The sequence below is a fragment of the Megascapheus bottae genome, chromosome 9 (genome assembly GCF_031878675.1).
Source record: "Megascapheus bottae isolate mThoBot1 chromosome 9, mThoBot2.hap1, whole genome shotgun sequence".
NCBI lineage: Eukaryota > Metazoa > Chordata > Mammalia > Rodentia > Geomyidae > Megascapheus > Megascapheus bottae.
Window position 1 is genome coordinate 42,191,130 of NC_143517.1, and position 18,509 is coordinate 42,209,638.

General features: G+C 42.3%; 1 protein-coding gene across 4 annotated transcripts in view; it reads right to left on the bottom strand.

The window, feature by feature from the left end:
- Azin1 (antizyme inhibitor 1) overlaps positions 1 to 18,092 on the bottom strand; it is a 35,480-nt gene extending 17,388 nt beyond the window's left edge. Inside the window, exons 1-3 of one of the 4 annotated variants that reach the window (XM_090339174.1) lie at positions 17,721 to 18,091; positions 12,745 to 12,882; positions 3,092 to 3,237 (exon numbers count right to left, since the gene is read on the bottom strand). The gene's annotated coding sequence lies outside the window, so the exon portion shown is untranslated. Of the gene's footprint in view, positions 1 to 3,079; positions 3,238 to 12,744; positions 12,883 to 17,720 lie in introns of all 4 variants that reach the window. The other 3 variants (XM_090339175.1, XM_090339176.1, XM_090339173.1) reach the window with 3 other exon arrangements.
- Positions 18,093 to 18,509: the final 417 nt, after the last annotated feature.

Genomic DNA, 18,509 nt, shown 5'->3' on the forward strand with positions numbered 1-18,509 from the left:
TTTAAAATGTATTCTATTCTACATGTAGCACGTACTTAAAAACCTTGGGTATTGATTGGGTATTGACTGTGGACCACCACTGCTGCTAAATGCAAAAGGTCTGCTTTTAAAATCAGGACTTCTGGTAGCTCCAGAAGAGAAGAATCCCCCCCCCCCCCCAGTCCTGGGGCTTGAACACTGTCCCCCAGCTTTCTCAAGGCTAGTGCTCTAACATCTGAGCCACAGCACCATTTCTGGCTTTTTTTTTTTTTTTTTCCATTCCAAGGAATGGAATCCAGAGCTTCATGCATGCTAGGCAAGCCAAGCACTCTACCAGTAGGCCACACACTCAGCCCTTTTCAGTTTTTCCACAATACCACCATAGGGAAAAACATTCTTTCCAATATTTTCAGGCTATCTAAATAATCTACTAGATTCAGTTCTGACTTACTACACTTAGTTTTAGTAGTCAGTTTAAGTAGCTTAAATCTAAAAGGCATTTATAGTAAGGAGTATGCCAGGAACTGCTTAAAAAACTCTTGTGTAGCCAGGTGGGTGCAGTGGCTCGTGCCTGCAATCATAGCTACTCAGAAGACTGAGATCTGAGGAGGATCGTGGTTCAAAGCCAGCGCAAGTGAGCACTAAAGAACACTAAAGAACGTGAGACTTATCTCCAATTAATCACTAGAAAATAGAAAACAGGAAGTGGGCTGTGGCTCAAGAGATAGGGCAGTGGTTTTGAGCTGAAGAGCTCAGGGACAGCATCCAGGCCCAGAGTTCAAGTCCCATGACCCACTGACTCCCTCCCCCCGCCCCCGACAGCCCAGTTCTTCCCCTCAAAAAACTCTTGTGATCACACTGAGTTCAAACAAAACACAAAAAGCCCGTCTCCCCTGTACTTCATCCCTATAAAACACAGTACTCTCTCTTTGTGGAAATACAATGCAGATCTCTTTAACAGGACTTTATCTCCACAGTCAAATAATGACTCTGATATAAACTCCTATATTTATTAAGAAGTTTATTCTTAGAGACCCTAATGTTGTATTTTTTTCATTTTGTATCTAATTAGACAGCTTACATGGTCCTGTACTAATAAATACCCACTTTACCCCCTGCTCCTTAGATCTCAGCCTCCTGAATAGCTAGGATACTAGGCTTGTGCTATGAGATACCACATTCTTAAAGCAGCTGAAAGAAGCCAGGTATCAGTAACTCACACCTGTAATCCTAGCTACTTAGGAGACTGAGATCTGAGCACTGCGCTTTGAAGCCAACATGGCTATGAAGACTCTTATCTCTACTACACTACCAAAAAAGCCAGAAGTGAAGCTGTGGCTCAAGTGGTAGAGCCTTGACCACACAAGTTCAGGGACCAATGCCCAGAAACTGAGTTCAAGCCCCCAGGAGACACAGACACATACAAAGTTGTTCCAAAGGGTTACATTACTTGCTCAAGATGCACTCTACTCATCACCTAACTTATAGAATTCTTTGTATTACATAATTTTTTTTAAAGACAGCTAAAAATCTTTATACCCAAGTAATCCACATGCAAATGTAAACCTGAACTACAAATTGAATTAAAAGAGCTAAAAGCAGGGCTGAGAGTTAGGCCTAGTGGAAGAGTGCTTGCCTAGCATGCATGAAGACCCTTGTTCAATTCCTTGGTACAACATACATAGAAAAAAGCTGGAAGTGGTGCTGAGGCTCAAGTGGTAGAGCTCTAGCCTTGAGAAAGCCCAAGGACAGTGCTCAGGCCCTGAGCTCAAGCCCAAGACAGAGGGGAAAAAAAAAAAAGAGCTAAAAGTTAGATACACATTTTCTAAGATATTTCGAGCCATCAAACTCAAACGAAATGCAATGTGGAAACCCAATATTTCCAACAATCAAAGAGAGACAAGTAAAGGTAGGCTTACCTGGAACCCTTCCCACCCTTCACTATTATATATGTCTATTTCACTAAAGTAGTGCTAGAGAGGAGTAAAAAAAACTCCAGAAATCTCTGCTTGTATTTTTTTTTTTTTTTTTTTTGCCAGTTCTGCAACCTGAACTCAGGGCCTGGGCACTGTCTCCGAGACTCTCTCAAGGCTACTACCACTTGAGCCACAGCGCTACCTCCAGCCTTTTTTGTGTATGTGGTACCAAGGAATCGAATCCAAGGCTTTGTGCATGCTAGGCAAGCATTCATGCTCCCAGCCTCTGCTTGCGTTTTTTGTTGGTTTTTTTTTTGGCAGTCCTGGGCTTGAGCTCAGGGCCTGAGCACTGTCCTTGGACTTTCTCAAGGCTAGAGCTTTACCTCTTGAGCCTCAGCACCACTTCTGGCTTCTTTCTATGTATGTGGTACTGAGGAATCAAACCCGGGTCTTCGGGCATGCTAGGCAAGCACTCAACCACTAGGCCAAACTTCGGGCCTTTATGGGCCCTTGCGTTTTCTTTTCTTCAGGTCTTTGCATGCTAGGCAAGCACTCTACCACTAGGCCAAACTCCCCGTTCCACAAACCTTTCCATCTTCACCACTAAGAATGAGATCTCAAAAGAAAGTATTACATGGGTTTCTAGAAATGATGGGTGGCAGTAATTCCTGAAAGTCTGGTTTACATATACACACATCAGAAATAAGCCTGATTTACTAGCTCTAATGGGCCTCTGTTGGACCTTGAAATAGTCATGTTGTTAGGCTTTGACTATTTCATCTAAATCCTAGCAAATTTATTAATAAAAGCCCCAATGTTTGTTATAATTACAAAGAAGCTGTGTCTATTCACAAGCACTTTCAAAGCTATTTAAACAACCAAACACCATGTTGATATATAGCTAAGAGACTTGGAATTAACACTAGTAGGAGTTTCTGTGACCACAATACTATGTTCATTAATCATTTCTTTTTGGACTCACAGCTGTTAAAAAAATATGTAGCATTCCTCATTTACACCTTTATATTGGTGTTTTTGATAAGTTTTCCATGAAGAGCTGCCAAAAGAAACAAAGGTTCCCAAGAACCACAATGCTCCCTGGAGCCTTTCATGAGGCAGTGGGGTCCTCATGTTCACTGGGAAGGTAGCTCCAAGAGTAGTGGCTGCAGCAGCTGGGCACTTGCCTTGTTACACACCTGCTACAAAGGCTTCTACAGTTGAATGTACTTCAGAAGAAACTGACACATCTCTCAAATAATCACAAGATAATTCTGGCAGCAACAGCCCACTTGACACCAAGCTGGATGAATATGAGTCTTGGGTTTCTGAAGTGAAGACCTCCCTGGAAGTAGAACAGGGAGAGCTGAACGGTTGAGAGTATTGTTTCAGAAACACCTAAGCAGGAAATGCAACCTCAATAAATTAACCTTGTTTCTAACAGGACTTTTACTCACTAGAAATGAAAAATATTTTGAAATGTACACTTATTCTGATGATGCATTTCTATCTTTACTTTTATACAAGCAAAGGATGACTCAGCAGTTAACTCACAACTTTAAAAAAAGAAAATGATTTCAAAGCCCCCTTTACATCCTACCTTCAACAACAAAAAAAGTTACTTACCACACAGAGTAACTTTAGACTTGGCCAGAAGCCCTCTAGAAAAGGCTTCCAAAGGATGATCTCTGGCACTACAGATGAAGCCCAAAAGTGTTTTAAACAGCTTAAAAAAAAAGCAACAGGAAGCTGTATAGTAGTTGTAGTAAACTTTCTGACTTTTTTAAAAAGTGAAAATAGTAAGTTTTATCCAAGCAATGCTTATAACCCCAGCTACTCAGAAAGCTGAGATTGGGAGGGTCCTCACAAGGCTAGCCCAAATTAAGACTATCTCAAAAATAACCAGAGCTGTCAGGTGAGGAGGCTCATGCCTTTAGTCAGATATTCAGGAGGCTGAGATCTAAGGATCACGGTTCAAAGCCAGCCGGGGCACTGAAAACCCTGAGACTTTTATTTCCAATTAATCACTAGAATAGTGAAAGTGGGGCTGTGGCTCAAGGGGCAGGACGGTAGCCTTGAGCTGAAGAACTCAGGGACAACTCCCAGGCCCAGAGTTCAAGCCCCATTACCTACAATAATAGTAATAATAATAATAGTAACAATAATAATAATTTAAAAAAATAACCAGGGCTGGGAGTTTTGCCTAGTGGTAGAATGCTTGCCTAGCATGAATGAAGACATGGGTTAGATTCCTGGTTAGATTCCTCGGTACCATATACATAGAAAAAAGCTGGAGGTGGTGCTGAGACTCAAGTGGCAGAGCTCTAGCTTTGACAAAGTCCAAGAAAAAGCCCTGAGCTCAAGCCCAGGACTGGTAAAACAAAAACACAGCAAAAAGGGTACAAAGCATGGTTTAAACAGAATGGCAAATAATTAGCAAGTGTAGAGCCCTGAGTTCAAATCCCAGTATGACTAATAACACTGCCTACCCCACCACCCAGAGCTGGTGAAATCTAAATCAGGGCAGCTTCACCTAGTCAACACAAGCAGTCTACTACAAAACTACAACCCCAGACTCTAATTTTTATTTAGTTTAGTTCTAATTTATTAAACTGAAATAGCCACCTATCAAATGGCTACTATTCTGAACAGAGCAGTTTTAGAAAATATTGTTTTCCACACACCTCACAGATTAAATAAAACATCCGCCAAGGGGCTGGGGGAGCTTTGGCAGAATGGCAGAGTGCTTGCCTAGCATGCACAAAGACCCAGGTTTGAGGATCAGAAATGTAGCCTAGTGGCAGAGTGCTTGCCTTCCATGCACGAAGCCCTGGGTTCAATCCCTTGGTACCACATACACACACAAAAAAGCTGGAAGTGGTGCTGCAGCTCAAGTCATAGAGTGCAGGTCTTGAGGAAAGCTCAAGGACAGTGCATAGGCCCTGAGTTCAAGCCCCAGAACTGGCAAAAAAAAAAAAAGAAAAAAGAAAAAAAAGGCCCAAGTTCAATTCCTTGGTACCACATACATAGAAAAAAAGCTGGAAGCGGTCTTGTAGCTCAAGTGGCAAAGCATTAGCATTGAGACAGTGCTCAGGGCCTGAGTTCAAGCCTTGGGACCGGCAAAAGAAACAATAAAATCCTCCAAAAGTCTACTGGAGGTAACAATGAGTAACAAAGGTAACAAATCGCAGTTTATAAGCTGACAAAGCTAAATAGTAAATGATCAAAAAGTAACAAAATTTAACAGCAAATAAAAGTCCAGAATAAATATTTGAAGTATGGGGTTCTACATATAAGGGGAAAAAAAAGAGAACAAGTCACTGGAGTTTGTTCTACTTCTGCAAGTCATTTATTACAGGCGTTTTAAACCTTATAGAAGCTAGTACTGCTTGGGCAGTCTACTTCTTGTAACTCAGTATATTGGATACAACAAATCCATTCTATTCATGTCATGAAGAGAGACCATTGGATCAAAGAAAATCATGGAGCTGGGTGCTGTAATCTTAGCTACTCAGGAAGCTGAGATCTGAGGACCTTGGTTCAAAGCCAGCTCTGGCACTAAAGTCCGTGAGACTCTTATTTCCAGAAAACTGGAAGTGGCACTGTGGCTCCAGAGGTAGGCCAGGGAAGCACCCAGGCCCAAAGTTGAAGCCCCACGACCATCAATATTTGCATATCCAATGCTATGGACATGGTATTGGAAATATAAATATAACTACAAAGACATAAAAACCTATGACTCTATAGACATAATGTTGTACTACATAAACTAATATGTATCTATGATATACAAACCCTTAGCCTAATTTTGATTATGTTCTAAAAACTAAGTGCCAGTGATTATGAGATTCCCTTCTTGAACACTCATTCGTTAAACATGTCATTTGAAATATGATGTAAAAATCAATGTTAATAAATTCTTTAATAAAAAAAAGCATAGTTATTAAATGTCTGCTTCAGTTAGTAGACATTTGCTTTAAAAAGATGACCCTGGGGTCATCCCTGGAGCCTAGCCTAGTGGTAGAGTGCTTGCCTAGCCTGCAAGAAGACCTGGGTTTGATTCCTCAGTACCACACACATAGAAAAAACCCCCGAAGTGGTGCTGTGGCTCAAGTGGTAGAGCTCTAGCCTTGAGAAAGTCCAAGGACAGTGCTCAGGCCCTGAGCTCAAGCCCAGGACTGGCAAAAAAGAAAAAAAAAAAAAAAAAAAGATGACCCTCTAATGAAGTAGAAGGACAAAACGTCCGTGTTTCCTCGACTTTATCTGTCAATACTTTACCACAATGGTATTTTTCTTCAGGGAGGAGTATAGGGATACTTCAAATTAAAAAACCTGAACAAGACCAAACTGGATGAAGTATGATTAAACACAAATTGGTAGTTCTCTCAGCCCAGCTCTCCTCTAATAAATCCAAGAACTATCCCCAAAATTACACTATTTGTTGTAATCTTTCTGGTCCTCCTAGAGAGGGAAAAATTTTCTCAAGGAAAGAATATCCTGCCCTTTTGTCTCTGTGAGCATCACCTTGCAGTTGGCAAGAACAAGCACTTTACAAAAGGAAGGAGCCAAGAAGAAAGTGGTTGACTCATTTTCTAAGAAAGACTGTATTATATGAAAGCACTGGCCATGTCCAACATAAATACTGGGAAAACACACTAGTCACAAAGACTCATGGAAATCACATTTGATGACCTCAAGGGCTGAATGTTTGATGAGTCTTGCTGATCTGCAGAATTATAAAACTGCCTTTAGAAAATTCAAGCTAACTACTAAGAATGATCAGGGCAAGAACTATTTCCATGAATCTCACCAGAGACAAAATGAACTCACAGTTGAGGCTCTCTTCTCCAATTAATCATCAGAAAATGGAATGTGGCACTGTGGCTCAAGGGGTAGGGCGGCTTGAGCTGAAGAGCTCAGGCACAGCACCAGGCCGTTTCAAGCCCCCTGACCAACCAAAAAAAAAAAAAAGTGGCAGACCACGATTGAAGCTCATATTGATGCTTTGTCTGTACTGGTTTTACTTAAAAAATGTAACCATCAGATATGTAAGACCTCTTAGGCTCAGCATCAACAGTTCTACCAAATTCAGAAGCTGATGGAAATCATGACCAGAGAAAGACAAATGATTTGAAAAGGTAGTTAGTAAATTGATGTCTTTGTTATGAAAGTAAAAATGCTGAAGAAGCCCAAATTTGAACTGGGAACACTCATACAGCTCCATGGTGAAGGCGGTAGCTCTAGAACAGCTACTAGGGACAAAAGCAGTACGCTATAAAGGCAAACAAACTGGTAAGATAGGACCCACCAGTCCAAGAATCCATTTAAAATTAAAATAGCAACAAATAAAAGTACTATTTCTCTGGGGAGAAAAAAAAAATATCTTGCCTTAAATAATTTGTTATATATCAATATGCTATTCATTTCCTTTATGTTTATATATAATAAGAAAGGCATAATTGCTTTATGTATGATCAGTGTACTTAAAATACTTAATATTTGAGGGGTTTTTTGGTTGGGGGGGGTACTGAAAGGGGAGCTTGAACTCAAGACTCATGCTTTTGCTCAGCTCTTTCACTGACAGCAGGTACTCTTGCCACTTGAGCCATGTCTTCATATCTGGCTTCTTACTGCTTAATGGAAGGTATCTTTCAGATTTGTCTGTCTGGGATAGCTACAAAACTTTAATCTTCAGAGCACCGACTCCTGGAGTAGTTAACATTATATTCAGCCTTCTGAAATAGCTAGGATTATAGAAGTATGCTTAATTATGGTTATGTATGTTTGCCACTACTGGGGTTTGAACTCTGGATCTGAGCACTGTCTCTTAGCTTTTTCCTTCAAGACTAGAGCTCCACCTCTGAAGCCAAAGCTCCACTTCCTGCTTTTCAGTGGTGAACTGGAGTTAAGAGCCTCATGGACTTCTGTCTGGGCTTACTTTAAACCTTAGATCTCAAGCATCCTGAATAGCTAGGATTCCATATATGAGCTACTAGTGCCTGACTCATTTTAATCATATTTTTCATCCAAGAGAACCAACCACTATTAATGTTCTATTTAGCTTGCTTATATCACAGTACTTAAATTACCAAATCCTTTGTCCCCCGTCAATCAACATGTTTCTGACAATGTGAGGAAAAAATCATATTAGCAAATTCATAAAGAACACTTTCCTAGTTAAAATTAGGTAGGGCAGGTCCTATTAAAATCATGTATAAGCGGTTACACAAATATTTAAAATGCTTTAATGTCCCTACCTAAACAAAGTCAGCTAATGGCATTTGTTTGTCCAACTCACCTGCCAATAAATTCTACTGGGGTGCTAGAGTATTACTTAATTCAAACAGTCCCTATAGCTACATGCTTCCTGTCACCTGAACTCTGGGCCTGGGCATTGTCCCTGAGCTAAATCTTTAGCTCAAGGCTACAACCGCCCTACCCCTTGAGCCACTCACATACACAGTGCCACTTCCAGTTTTTTGGTAGTTAATTGGAGATGAGTCTTTCCAACTTTAGTGCCTGGACTGGCTTTGAACCGTGATCCTCAGATCTCAGCCTCCTGAATAGCTACGATTACAGTACAGGCATGAGTCACTGTGCCCGGCTCTTGGCAATTTTTAAAGCTATTCTCTCCTTCTCTCCTCTCTCTTTGGGTACATATTATTTAACGTTCTCTTCTGTTATTTTGTTATTTATCTATAATCACAATATTTTATAGAAAAATCTTGAAACATTAATACTAAATGGAATAGGACAAAAAAAGCCTAAAGGAATATAGATTCAGGTCAAGTTTTTTTCCTAATTAGTTTAGATCATTATCAGAGAAGTAATAAAAGTATTTTTAAGAGCTTTTTGGATTTCAGACTTGTATGAATAAAGGATTAAAACTGTAGCTTTAAATCAAAGTTTCAAGTAATAGAGGTTTTTTTTTTTGCCAGTTCTGGCGCCTGAACTCAGGGCCTGGGAACTGTCCTTGGGCTACCTCAAGGTTAGCACTCTACCCCCTGAAATAAGTCACTCAGGCTATCAGAATTAATAGATGATTTTTGTATGTCATCTGTTCCCATTTCCCCCCTCCCCCACTCCCTAAAGGAGGAGACACATACACGTTCTAACTTCTACAGTATTATGCTTGCGTGTGTTGCGTATTGCTCCTGGGGGTTGAACTCAGGGCCTGGGCACTATCCTTGGGCTTTCTCATGTCTAGTGCTTCTACCACTTGAGCACAGTACCACTTCTGGCTTTTTCTGTGTATGTGGTACCAAGGAATGGAACCCAGAGCTTCATGCATGCTAGGCATGCACTCTACCACTAGGCCATGCTCTTGGCCCCTCCTTATGCTTCTTTTGATCAAGGGTAGCATTCTATTACCTGAGCCACATACAGCTTTTTCTGAGTAGTTTGTTGGGGATAAGAGCCTAAGCCGGGCACCTGTGGCTTATGCCTGTAATCCTATCTATTCAGGAAGCTGAGATCTGAGGACGGTGGTTCAAAGCCAGTCAAGGCAGGGAAGTCCATGAGACTCATCTCCAATTAACTACCCAGAAAAAGCTGCAAGTGGCACTGGGGCAGCTCAAGTGTTAGTACATGTTGAGTCAAAGAAGCTCAAGGACAGTGCCCAGGCCCTGCAAGAGAGCAAAAGGGAGTCATGCTTGGACTGGCTTCAAACCACTATTCTCAGATCTCAGGCTCCTGAGTGAGTAGGAATTACAGGTGCAAGCCTCTTGCACCCAACAGTATTATTATGAAGACATGTTTTCCAAATTTGGTTAATATCATTCATAAACATACCACCTTACTGATGTCAATTTCAAATGTCTAAGAGAAAAACCACTAGAAATATTAAATACATAAGACTTAACTAAAAAGGTTACCTCTGACTATGGATCTGTCTGCCTAAAGATCAAACTTGCTCCTTTTTTTTTTTTTGTGGGTCTTGTGGCTTGAACTCTAGGCCTGCACACTGTCCCTGAGCTCTTCATCTCAAGGCTACCGCCCTAGCCCTGGAGCCACAGCCCCACTTCTCATTTTCTAAGTTAAATCTGTTCTTGAGTGCCCAGGCTGGCTTTGAACCAAGATTTTTGGATCTCAGACTCCTGAGTAACTAGGATTACAGGCATGAGTTATCACACCTCTCCAAACTTGTTCTTATTTCTACCTTAAGACTCTACTAATGACTATGTCAACCAAACCCCACCTCAAAAGATTTTGAATCTTCAAGCCAAACTGGAAGGAAATACTTGATATGTTCAAAGTACAAGAGACAACGGAAAGAGAATAAAATGAATCCGACTAAATTACAATGCACAAATGTGAAATACAATGGTGGAATCCTTTTTTAATTTTAATACATACAACAAAAAAAATTTTTTATATGGGGTAAAGTAAAACAAGCAAGTGCTAAAGGAAGCAGGGAGAGTAGCCAATAAAAGGGGAATACTTTATATGCATATATTAAGGGGAGAAGGGAGATGAGAAGAGAGGAGTTTGAATGGGAGAAGTGAGTTTGAGTGGGGTATTCTATGGAAATGTCACAATGAAAACTCCCCTGCAAAACTAACAAATCTACTTAATAAAAAGGAGAACAACAACAACAACAAAAACAAAAACAAAATACTAAATGAAAATAACATGGTTTTAAAAATGGTGGCAATACTACTATAATATGCACACAAACCAGCTGGGGAAATAATGCAAATTATGATTCCTGTTAATGGATAGGATTTGCATTCCTCATCCAAGACTGTAATATATGCCAAGCAAAAGTACACCCAGAAAAGAAAAATCACTGTGCCTGTTCAGGACTACCTATATGTTGTAGCTGTGACTCAAGTAAGTAATTTGGTCAAATTTACACAGGTAAGAGAACATTACAGGGTTATGAGGGCCTTCCATCAGGGTTCTAGGTCGTAGAACTTCCAAGAAATCCTGTTTATATGTTTTTTTCTTCTCTTTACATCTTAAAAATGAGCCTAAACTTCCATTTTGAGTTAAGCATCAAATTCATTTTAAGGATTTCCTCTGACATACACTAAGGAAATATTCAATTGATATTCTCCACTTTCTAATGCTATTCTCTCAAAGTCTCTAGCCAACTGAAAAACACCTAAGTTTCAACATAATAAACAGTAATAAGTTCCCATGCAATGCATTTAAAAAAAAAAAATCAACCACAAAACCTAGCAACACAAATAGCTTATTGACAAATTACATTTTGCACAATTCTGAAGTTAATCCATACATAGAATATTAAGTACATAAAAACTGTCCTTGAAAATTGTTTTTTGGACAGTGGCTTACTGGGAGGCAAAGAAAGGATTTTTCAGCAAATCCTTTAACAAGAACCAGTTATTTCTTTAAAAGTACTTAGCTGGTGGAAACATCAACTCCTGAAGAATCATATTTAGTCTGGCAATATGTTCCTAACTGGGGAAAAAAAAAACAAAAAAAAAATCCTCAGACTCACCCTTCATTTCCCATTCCTATGTACAGCTTCAGTGAGTGAAATGACAGCAGATTATTTTTTTGCTCTATTAAGAATGTCTTTTAGCTGGGCACTGTGGCTCACACCTATTATCCTAGCTACTCAGGAGGCTGAGATCTGAGAGTCAAGTTTCAAAGCCAGCCCTGGAACAAAAGGACCTGAGATTTTTTTTTTCTTTCTTTTTTGCCAGTCCTGGGCTTGGGCTCAGGGCCTGAGCACTGTCCCTGGATTTTTCTCAAGGTTAGGGCTCTACCACTTGAGCCACAGCACCACTTCTGGCTTTTTTCTACATATGTGGTACCGAGGCGTCGAACCCGGGTCTTCATGCATGCTAGGCAAGCCCTCTACCACTAAGCCAAACTCCCGGCTCAGGACCTGAGATTTTTATCTCTAATTAACCTCTAGAAAATGGCAAGTGGGGCTTGGCTCAAGGGTAGTGTGGTAGCCCTGAGCTCTTCAGCTCAGAGACAGCATCCAGGCAGAGTACAAGTCCCATGACCCACAAAAAAAAAAAAAAAAGTCTTTTGTAGCTGAGTGATGAAGTTGCAGTACAGGAGCATATGCTTAGCATATAAGGATTCCTAGGTTTGATCTCTAGAAGCAATCAATAATCAAGTTGTTTACTTTTTTTCAAACCCCAATACTTATAGTTACTAATAATGCATAAAACAGTCAAGGCTAACACTTGATTCTATTCTAAAATGTGGTTTATTTTTTTGCAGTCCTGAGGTCTACACTCAGGCCTTGTATTGGATTTTTTTGTTGTTTGCTTTTCTCATATTTTTATTGTAATTAATAGAGGGGTTACAATTATATTCACCAGATAGAAGATGCATTACTTTCACACACATTGATACACCTTCCTCATGTTTTTTGTCCCCATTTCCCTCCCTCCACCCCCCATCTTGTTTTTCCCCTTTCCCTCTCCTATTTCAAATAAACAAAACATATATACAATATACCAGATAACAAGGTAAGATACTGTAACAATGAGAATAACCGAGACAACAAAAGAGATGAGAAATAACATATTACATTAAGAACAATCACATATTATATAGTTCTTTTTTCCATATCCTGGAGGTCCTTTAGCCTCATCCTGTATGGCCTTATGTATCTAGGTTCTGAGCTATTGCAATCCTCTGTTAGGAGAGCCCAAAGTTTGTACTAATTATTACAAACGAGGGAAACCATTGACAGGCCTTGTATTTGTCAGGCAGGCACTCCATTTCAACATCTTCAGGCTGAAGACTATTTCAGAGGTATAAAGACATAAATATACAATTTCAAATTTTGAACAACACTATCAACACAGAATTTTGTTTACTTCAGTTTTATTAAGATCTGGTCCAACATGAAGATACTTACATGGACAAGTTAGGAGATGGAACCCCCCTATCATCAGCTAGGTTCCCAAGGTGGCTCAGCGTTGAAGTCGAACTGCTCTCTATACAGCACTTCTCCTAGGCCCTCTGGGTAGTTGTATACTTGGTCAGAAAGTTCGCCCTAAGAGGAAGTCAAAGCAGAATTATAATTCTATGTTTAAAAACTTAGGCTGCGATTTATTTAGACTAACTTAAAGATGAACTTATACAATTTTTTTGTGGAAATAGTATTTTTGTTTAAGGTCATTCTAAAAAATGTTTTCAAAACATTTACTACTACTGAAGTACCAATTATCCCCCTCCCCTCATTACCTTTTTAATGTGGGTAACATTTCTAACTGCTGTGCTACAAAATTCACAGAATGTGACTTCAGTCACCTACTTTATCTACATACTTAAGGGTTTCCAGCTTTCATCTAATTCTATTTTTTTGCCATCCAAAACAGAAATTTGTTATTCTGGCTAACATTTGAAACTAAGTATCCTCACCAACTTAGGAAATAAACAAAATGTTTTTAATAAAGCTTAGAATTCCTATTGTAACACTAAAAAAAAGTTACAGGCTTTAGCTACACCTACATTTCTATTTAAATTCAATGATTATTGCTTTACAGTATTATAACCAGAGTATCTGCTGGAATTATGAGTAGTGAGAAATATAAAACTAGAAATAAAAGAGTTTGTAGGATTCAAACCTACTCTTGTACCTAAATCCTATTATTACCTCAACCAGAACCAAGGTGCTACCCCTAGTTAAGGGAAGTAAAATGTTTCATCTAGGAGGAAAAAACAGACCACTCCTAAAGACACTCAAGAGTCATGAATAAAAACTAACAATTGAGGCGGGAGTTTGGTCTAGTGGTAGAGTGCTTGCCTAGCATGCACAAAGACCCAAGTTCGATTCTGCAGTACCACATACATAGAAAAAAGCCAGAAGTGGTACTGAGGTTCAAGTGGTAAAGCCTTGAAAAAGTTCAAGGAGAGTGCTTAAGCTCTGAGCTTAAGCCCAGGACTGGCAAAAACAAACAAAACCTAACAATTGAGCTGGTGGGCACACACTTACAACCCTACTCAGGAGGCTAAAGCCAGTCTGGGCAGACAAATCCCAAATCCATGAGATTCTTTTCTCCAATTAATCAGCAAAAGGCTGATGCATGGTAGAGCACTAGGTATGAATAGAAAAAGCTGAGAGTACTGGAGGTACTGAGTTCAAGCCCTAGTCATGTCCCCATACAAGACCAGTTGTGTGCTGTGTGCACACATAAAAAAAGTAACTTATAGCAATGTTCAATAAGGATTATGATCCCAGATTTCAAATAACATATCACTCTCGAAACATTCTAATTCTTCCCAAACCTTGCTGATTTATAAGAAACAAAATGACTACTTGTGTTGGGAACAATTCATCAATTATCCTAAGTAGGATAATTATCCTGCTCTAAAGTTTTGTTGCTTCAAATAACCCAAAAACCCAGTGTTGTGAAATATTCAGGGCATTAAACTTTAGACATTCAAGAATGTTTTAAAGTGAAAGCATTCATTCTTAAAGTATTAAGGTCCCCCTAAATGTGAAAGAAACAATGTCACAGAGATACTAATAGGAGTAGAGGAAGACAGTTACATACAGGATAGATGAAAGGTTTATCTTTGTTGTTTTTCTTTCTGTCAGCCTAGGGGTTGAATTCTGGGCCAGGGTGCTGTCCCTGGGCTCCTTTTGCTCAAAGCTAGTACTCTACCACTTGAACCACCAGGGCCTTTTCTAATTGGAGAAAAGGGTCGCGTGGACAACTTGCTTTGGCTGGCTGGCTTTGAACCATGACCCTTAAATATCAGCCTCCTGAGCAGCTAAGTGAGCCAGAGGCATCTCACAACTTTTACTACTAAATAAAAGAATGAAGGCTGGTACCAGTGGCTTACATATGCAATCCTATCTACTCAGGAGTCTGAGATCTGAGGATGGATGTTCAAAGCCAGCCAGGTAAGAAAAACCTGTGAGATTTTCTTATCTCGGAAAAAGCTGCAAACAGAGATGTAGCTGAATTGGTAGAGCACACTGCCCTTGAACAGAAAAGCTGAGAGAGTATCTAGGCCAGCCCCTGAGTTCAAGCACCAAGATAAGCGAGAGAGAAGAGAGAGAGAAAGAACAGAGGGAAGAGATGGGAGAGAGAGAAGAAAAAGGGAGAGGGGAACGGTGTGGGGAGAAGGGGAGAGAAAGGGAGAAGAGAGAAAGCATAAAGATGAAATTAAAATGTAGATAAATTATTCTCATTTTGAATGGTTTGTGTAAATCCCCTAGATCAGGAACAATACTTCAACCAAGTTCCTTCATTTAATCACTTCAAGAGAATAATAGTAAGGACAGAACTGGACTGAAAATGTTCACTACTAGTCAGACACAAGAAACTTTTACAGTCACACTTGAAAGTAACTGAAATTTATCTTTTATCTGAACACAAGGTCTTTACCAACTATTCTAAAGTTTCTCCATGATACTATTTCTAAAAAATTCAAAACCTCAGTCTAGTAATTAGAAGTCAATTGAAGGGTATTCTACTAGATATACAGCCAACACTATACTTCTAAGACTGTGAAGGCCTTGCAAAGCAAGGAAAGACTGGGGAATTGGCAGAGAAGGCTGAGGCTGTGAGAGACATTATAACTAAATACAATGTGGTACCATGGAACAAATTCTGGCATTAAAAAAAAGGACATTAGGGCCGGGAGTTTGGCCTAGTGGTAGAGTGCTTGCCTAGCATGCACAAGACCTGGGTTTGATTCCTTGGTACTACATACATAGAAAAAGCCAGAAGGGGTGCTGTGGCTCAAGTGGCAGAGTGCTAGCTTTGAGGAAAAAGCCCAATGACAGTACTTAGGCCCTGAGCTCAAGCCCCAGAACTGGTTATTAAAAAAAAAAACAAAAACAAAAACAAACAAGACATTAAAGAGAAATTGGTTAAATTCAAAATATTAGCAAGATGCTAATAAGGTCAGCCAGTATGCTTGCAGGGAAATAACAAAATATTCTGAACTAAAGCTCCTTTTTCCAAAAATCAGGCAAGGTATTCATACAATGGACTGATAAATAGCACCAAAGAGAATATTCTATTGCTTAGCGTTTTTAAAAAATCAGGGAGTATTCTGAGGGAAACAGGAGACAGTAACAACCAAAAGAGAGCTATCTGGGATGTTAGCAATGATCAATATCTTGACAGAGGTTTAGGTTACACAGCGGTTGGTTTTGTTTTGTCTGTTCTTGGTTTTTGACAAGGTCTTGCTTAGCCCAGCCTTGGCTTCCAATTCTCTCTTGCCTCACCTTCCCAGATGTGCAAAGTTTACAGGTGTAGGTGTGTGTGACAACAGAAAGTTTATTTTTGTCAAGACCCGTCAAAGGGGCATACTTAAGATTTGTAAATTTGATTTGTAATTTAAAAAATCTGTAAGCATACAGAGCTTTAATGACGTATTAAGAAGTGAAGCATTATGATGTCTCAAATTTACATGGAACAGTAAGATGGATAGACAATATGGATAATGGAGGAAAGCCTTGTATTTGATTACTTACATAGTAGAACCTCTTGGGAAAATGACACTGATTATTTGATTTCAGTTATCTTTATCACCTGTGATAATTTAAGCAGTTAAATATTTCCTATTTAAACTCCTCGGGGAGTGTTTTCATATTAGCATGTTCATGTTCTCAAATGTATAAAAAATTAAGACAACATGAGAGAGTGATTTTAATCAAAGTACATTATATGCATGGATGAAAATATCCCCTACAGTGTACAATATAATGTGTGTGAAAGACAAATAGATAACAGGGGAGAGGGTCTCACCAGCCAACCACTAACCACAATTCTAGTAGACTAACCGGGTTGGTCTACAGGCCGCAACAACCTTTTCTTTATCACACAGAGGGAAGGCGCTCCCTTCAGTGCCCTTTGCTCCAGCAGGACAAGAGCTTAAACGAAACCACCCAGGAGCAACCACAAAATTCAGTTAAATCTGCTGAAACAGCATGGGGCTAGGAATCGAGTTTCCTCGACTGTTTAAGAGGATAAAACTCACTGCTTCGGGGTTAAAAGTGGTCACCCCCATTAACTGTTGACAACCAAGGCAGTACTTGATAAGTAAGCCACTCAGGTCCATCCCACTCCCTCTTTAGGCCTCGGAATCTCGGTACGGACCAGAAAACGAAGCCATGGTGACTAATCCTCAGACTTCAGGAGGTGACTGAGGTGAGTGAAGGCGACTTGGCCCAATCAGGAGCGCCGCAGGGGCGGAGCACCAGCCAAGAGGTTTCCAGAAGGGGCCGAAGGCTTCCTGGTCGCTACTTGACACGGGGGCTTCCCCGCCGCCTGGCCCCGAGTGAGGTCAACTTTCCTCCGCCAGAGGGGGACCGCGCTCCCGCTGCCCCAAGAATCCGGCTTCCTCCCAGCTGTCACCCGAGGCCGGCGCGAGGTCCTCCCCGCTCCATTCATACCCAGCGCACCCGCAGCTGCAGCCCGTCTCGCAGCGTGCCCGCACGCCGGCTCTCGAGCCCGAAGCGGCGGCGCCGCGCGTGCCGGGGCTGCGGGACCCCAGCCCCTCATGGCTCGCGGCCGGGCCCCCTCCCTGGAAACAGCAAAGCACCACGGGAGAGGGGTGGGGGCCGCACGCCGCCCGCAGAGGCGAAGACCCCCTCCCCGCCCCCGGCGACCAGACCCCCCGCGCGCGCCCCAGCCTCCGGGCCGACACCTCGGCGGCTCGGGCTCCGCCGAGCCGACGCCTGCGGGCCCGGAGGCGCTGCCCGCTGCCCCAGCCCCACCGCCCGAGGCACCGACAGCCGCCACACACGCCGCCGTCCGCCATGTTCGCGGCGGCCGGCCGCTGCGGGGAGCTCCGAGGACGGCGCGGCCCAGCGAAGGCTCCCGGCCGCCCGAGGCCCGCCCCTCCCGCGCCCCTCAGCCCGGTACTCACGTGAGATAACGGCCCAAAGAGTCGGGTAAAGCGTCTTCTCTTTTTCGGCGGAATTTTTAAAGAGGGATGTGGTTACCTTGAGCAGAAATACCCAAGGCGGCCTGGGCCATAGGCTGCGGGGACGACGTGGGAGGTAAAGCGCGGCACCGACACCAGCTGAGCAACAGTGGCGGCGGCGGCCGGAGAGAAATGGAGCTACGTGAGGAGAAAGGCGCGGGCTGGGCGGGAAGAGGATTCGGGCCTCGTCACACCGCAGAGCAGCAGAGAGGGATGAGAAGAGGCAGAGAAACCGAAAAGGGCGGAAGAGAAAAAGGGAAACGTTAGAACCGAGAGACGAGCCAGAGAGTGTGGGAAGGCGGCGCCGGAGATGCCAGTATTTATAGTGAGGGGGCGTGGTCTAGTTACGTCATAGCCGGCCCGGCAGCCGCGCGAGCTGGGCGGGGCCCGCTGCCGCTTCAGGAGATGGGAGGGGCGGAAGAGGAAGGAGCTCCGCGAGGCGGGCTGGAGAGGACCGGGGCGGGGCGGGGCAGGCCTCGCAGGTGCGGGCGGACGACAGGCTTCCCGCTCTCGAGCAGTTCTCAGTTTGACGGTGGGCGGACGGTGGCCGCGCGGACCAGGGCGAGGGTAAGGGCTGGGTCCTGGGCTGCCGCGCGGCTCCGGTCCCGCGCCCCTGAGGCGCCTGCGCTCAACGTCCACGGCGGTCCAAGTCTTCTGCGAGCTGGACACGGCTCGCTTCCCTGCCGTCGCCGCCCTGATGACGGGCCCCGGGCCCGGGGACACCTGCTCGGT